Here is a 6,127-nt window from a genome sequence, read left to right on the forward strand (position 1 = left end):
AAAATGCACACACAACACTTGCCTACATATATGCGTATGTATGTGGATAGAAGGAGAAGAATAGATATGTATGTATATGTGTCACACACAGCAGCTGTGACCGCAGCTCTTTTAGTTAGGGCAAGGTCAAGCGCAAAATGCTGAGCAGCGACTTCAATTGCAATATGTCAATGAGCGCGCAATTATTTATTAATGTGACAAGCTTACAAAATTATGTTAATGGGGCAGCAGCAATGGATGATTGCTTTATATTTAATGCAGTGCAAATGCAAAATTTGTCCTCTGTTTGCGGTTTTTTAGCCATCCGGCAAGGCCGGCTATTTGCAAATGGCAGCCATTCAATGATCAAGCTTGCTATGCATTTTTTACAGTCTGGCAACTTTCGTATTAGAACATATTTACTTATTAGTTAGGCATTTGCTTTGTTTGAGAGCTGCAAGGAAGAAGTAGCGTGTAAGAGGATGCCCAACGAGAGGATGCAATTAGTGTCGAGTGGTCATCAAGTTGCACTACAAAACTGAGCTGTGCAGGGATATCGGGTGTCTGGTGTCAGGGGGTTTGTGGAGCAGCAACGCAACGCATGTGGTCACTGCTACCGCTGGCAACAGCTGGTGACGCCCACGCACGTCAAAGGATGGGAAATGCCAAAGCGTGGGCGAAGCGATTGTGGAGTGTGTGGGCAAGATGGCACAATGCAACTACAAATGTTAAAGAGAGCGAGAGCGAGAATGGGAAAGAGCGAGCATGGAATGAAGCTTTGCACGTGCGTATGCAAGCGAACTTCTATGTATGAGAGAGTGTGGCATGGTGTATGCTTGTGTGTGTGTGGTGAGTGCAATTGGGCGGTTCCCTAGTGTTCTTGTTGTTGTTGTTGTTGAATAGTTTCTCTTCGTCTTGTGACCTTGTGCATTGTGTGGCGCTGGCTAAACATTTATGTGACCGTTAGTTTCTCCATTTGGCATATGGCGAAACTGTGGAATTGACAAGTTGTTGTCGTAGAATATCATAATCATTTCAAATACATTTCATTAATTGCGAAAAATGATGAAAATACATTTTTTCTATGTGTAATGCAAATAAAATGCAACGCAATTTGATTTTAGTGCGGGGGCATGAAGTGAATGAGTGTGTGTGTGTGTGTGTGTGTAATCTCATTCTATCAAACATTCAAATGTCAGTGTGTGTGTGTGCTTATAAACAAATGGCGAATAGAGGCGGCAAACAAATTTGCACGTTAAGCGCAACTGTGAAATGATTTTTTTGAAAGCTTTTCTTCCCCCCACTCCTCGCTCTATCTAAACAGTTCGTCACTGTTGCATTTGTTTTTATCGCTGAGCGATTACGCCATTGGCGCCATAAAAGGAAAAAAATAATAAAAACAAACGAATACAATACATACGTACATATATGTAAGTATAACAAAAATAAAGGCAATTATAATGAGTACTTAATTTGTTACGGTTGTAAATATTATATACTCAATACATGACATCTGTATGTACATATTTGAATGACAGGCACTGTAATTTTTACGCCCGATTGCATTTCATACACATTTGATAGTTTTGAGATCGCTTTTATATAAGACTTGGCAAAATTATGAACTACATACATACATACATACATACATACATACAAGCACTTATATGCGATATATATAATATTTAAATTGGGGTAGTTCTGAGTGCATGGAAAACTTGTTTTCATTATTGCTGTTAACCGATTAGATTAGATAGTATTTAACATTTTAAAGCGATTAGATATGCCTGCATTTGAATAGAATTCGATGACTTGAACATATTTGGCTAAAACCAGGGACTGTAGCGTTAAAAAGTTATTTTATAAAAGACAAAATGAATTAGTTTTTAATATTAATTAACAAATTAAAAGATTCAAATTCTATTTACTATTTTTTTTTTAATTTTTTAATACGAAATATAGTTGAAATGGGTGGAATTGAATAAGAAGAAAAAAATAAACCAGAAATAAATTTAAAATGAATGGAATTAAATAGATTTATTTGCTGTTTTTATTTTAATAAAACAAATGTTATGTATATAGTTAATTCTTATATATATTTACTTCAAACTTACAAAAAAAGAATAATACATTTAATTAAAATGTGTCTATAATAAATATAAGCTCATTAAAAACTCTTCCCCAAACATATTTAAACTAGCTTTTCTAAATGTATGTACTTAAGCTTTTAATGTCAGCAGTTGAGATCAGCTGTTCATTATCTGTGTCTTGGCTAACAGATTTCGCTATCATAAAATTATATTAAAAGTGCACAGCTCTCAAAAATAGTGCCAAGAAACTGTGAGTTATTGATTATGAGTACCTCGCTGAGCAAACAGAATACACAAACATACAAACTTTTGCTGATGCACCCAACAGGAGTTTATAGAATTTCATTTGCAGCAGCAAAACAAAAACAACAAAAAAAACAACATTTATGAAAAATAAATCTAGTTTCGCTTAATGAAATTGCCTGGCAAAGTTCACCGAGGAAGGCAACTAGCGGGCAGCGGCTTTTGGCAGCATCCAAGTCCGACTGGGTGATTTACATAGTGCGAGAATGTACTCGAGTATATGTATGTACATACATACATATATATATAAACATGCATGTATAGTGTGTACATATGTATCTACTTCATCTGTGCGGCGTTATAGAAAAGCAAATACAGTTGACAACTGACGACAGCAGCGCACTAATACACTAACATAACCCTGTGTTGGATTTCAATGTGTGTGTGTGTGTCTCGTACTAATGCATTTTGATACTGGCCTTGAACGTGAATTGCATTTGCGCAAAAAATCTGATGAGAGAGTGTGGCGTGAGCAAGCGAGCACGCAAACACACGAGCAAGTGGGACAGATAGCGAACAAGAGAGAGAGTGTGTAGAAAGAGCGGAGAGAAGTACATACGCACACACACTTACAGTCCTCAGCTGAAAACGGGCTGCAATGTTGTTCGCTTGCACTCACTCCCGCTGTCTTGCTCTCGCAATATATCGCCATACTGCACTAGCACATGCACAAGCATGCATCGCATTGCCCAACTAAATATTCAAAGCAGTCTCAAGGTTATCGCACACACACATACTACACCACAAACAGATGTGTTTGTACATACACTGTACATAGTATGCACATAGTTATGTACATAGGCACGTTCTCTCTTGCACTCGCAATGTGCTTGTGCTTGTGCTTGTGCTTTCCTTTGCCAGTTTCTTCTTGTTATTTTTTTCTTTTTGGTAACCGAAAAAAAGCTCAAAACTTTCCAACTGCATTTCCCAAAGATCTGGGAGGCCATCATATTACTAGCACGATTTTTACCTACACAAACATGCATTTATACATACACACTATACATGACACATAGTTTATTTCTCCTGCTTCGTTGCCAAAAATAACGTAGCAAATTTTGTTGTTTTTGCTTGCCTACGTTTCTATCTTCGCTGCCGTGTGGGTGTAAGGCGTGGATGTGTGCACTGTGTGTGTGAGTGAGTATGCATGTGTAGTTTTTGTGGAACACCATTACTGTAGGTGAGTGGAAAGAGCGAGAGTGGATCTTTATTGATTTGTAATAGTAAAACGTTCTTAGTGACTTTTTAAATACAAGCTATATACATACTTAATATTTGCATATACTACTTTCGTTGTGTTTGTTGACTTTGATGACCTATTTCTTTTTACTTAAATCGCAAAGAATCTACTGTGTAATTAATGTCAATATTGCCGTAGAGCTAAGAAGTCAGTTGAGCTGCAGTCAATGGCTCATTTAGTGGGTGGGGGTGCAAACGAATAAGCTCTCTCCCTCTCACTCTCTCACCCAAGCTTATGCAGTGCGGAAAATGTCAAAGTTGAGCGAGCAGCAAAAGGAAATGAAGAAACCAATTGCAAGCTGCAGGCGAAATGTGACAAATGAAAACGAAATGAATATCATTTGATTATCCAGCAAGCACACAACAATCATAAAAATGCACATAAACATGCATACATACAAATGGGCAGCATTGCATAAAACACACGCCCCCCTGCCCACATTCAAAGCATCGTGTGTGGGCTTTTTAGCACTTGCGAAAGCGAAACATGAAAGCGAAATTTCTGGCACATATTTCAAATGTCGACTGCAGACAACAAGTCGCACTCGCACTCGTCGCACCACCGATGGATGATTCATCACACTGTACAGTGCAAAAAGAGAGTGGTGAGTGAGTGAGCGTCCCTCAAAGAGAGCAATAGAAGAGAGAACGCACGCTAACTGGCTGTGTTTGTGATTGTGCCATTTCATAGTCATATAAGGCACAAATACAAGCGCACACATATTCACACCGCCCCCATTGCCCAGCAGCAGCAGCTGCAGCAAAAGCTTTCAAACCGAATGCATGTGGCCGGTTGGTCGCTGCTCGCTCTCTCGATTGCGCTCTCTCTTGCTCTCTTTCGTTCAATTCAGTTTAGTTCGCTTTCACACAAGCACACGAATGTACAGTGTACAGCAGAGAAACAGACAGAGGCAAGTTTCAAGTTCACTGTCAAGGTCACCTACTCTTGACATGCGCTGCAAGGGCTGATTTGCAGCAGCAACGCAACGGCAACAGCAACAACAACAACAACGGCAGCAGCTTCGTCAACCAGTGTGGCAAGGCAACCAAGAGGCAAGCCTGCTGTGTACTAAGTACTCGGTATACGTGCCCTACAGTGCTTGCAAAATATATATGTGCACCCTTCTCCACATAGTTTTGTTATTTTCCGCCACTTTTGCTCAACGCATACAGAATTTATAATAGATACGCGTCTCCTCTTTATATACAACGTAGAGAGGAACACACACATATAGTTCTCACTGTACTCTCTACATGTATTTTCTGCTGTTTGCTGCGCTGAGCCAAGTTTTTCGATTTCAACTGCCCTTTTCCCACCTTTAGTTTGTATATATGTATGTATGCATGTATGCACCGTAATATTTATGCCAATTTTGTATAGTAAACAAATATTTTTGGCTAATTTTTGCACGCTATTGCGACCCAATTGTGTTTACCCATTGCATATACTTTTCACGGGGCGTATGCTTACTTTAACGTGACATTTCGCTTTACTTTATGATAAACAGCAAAAAGAGTTTCCTGTTTAAAGCTCAAACTGTCAAAGTTGTAAGAAAAACGGTTCCCTTTTATTTGCCACAGTGACTCAAAGCAAGCACCTAACACACACACATGCCGCTTCCAGTTAGTTACATAGCTTGTGTTTAGTATATAAATCACACACGTATACGTAATGTGGTTGTTACCCAGCAGGAATAGCACAGATTTTGAAAAAAAAAAAAATATTTTATTAATCATATTGTGTATTTATTTTTCATATTTTGTATTTTGATATAAGTTTTTAATTATTATTTTTTTTTTAGAATTTTCGGGTATTTTCTAATGTTGTGATAAATATTTTGTTTTCCTGTTATTATTTTTCTATTCAACTGAACTGTTGAAAAGTACATTTACATTATTATTAATATTACTATAAAATATTTTTTCTTTCCCTAAAATTTCTTGAATATTTTCACAATCCCAATATGGAATATTCAAGTGTAGTCTTGCTTATTATAATTATTGTTAGATCTTTGTAGATTAAAACGGAATTTTTTTGCTTAATAATTTCGTGATTTTTATTAAAAATTTGCATTGGTAATTCAAGTGCAGTTTTGTTATTAATACTATTGTTAAATCTTTGTAAATTAATATTGAATTTTTGGCAAAATAATTTCTTAGTTTTTATTAAAACTTTTCAGCGGAATTTCTCTATCCCACTGGGATGTTCAAGTGCACATCTGCATAGCAATAGTGCCTATATATGGAAGTATAAATATATGTAAGTGTGAGTCAATGTGTGTGTGTGTGTGTGTGTGTGTGTGTGTTTTGGTGAGTACCTTTTATAAGACAGCGTTGCGCATGACATAAGAAAACGGCGCACGAAAGCGAAGGCATGCAATATCATCTGTTGCATATAGAGAAAAGAAGGCAAAAGGCGAGCAGCCCACACACACACACAGATACTTAGATGTGCAGGTGCCGATACAGATACAAATATAGAAGCAGATACATTTACAGATACAGATGCAATATAG

Source organism: Drosophila nasuta, chromosome 2R (genome assembly GCF_023558535.2).
Source record: "Drosophila nasuta strain 15112-1781.00 chromosome 2R, ASM2355853v1, whole genome shotgun sequence".
NCBI lineage: Eukaryota > Metazoa > Arthropoda > Insecta > Diptera > Drosophilidae > Drosophila > Drosophila nasuta.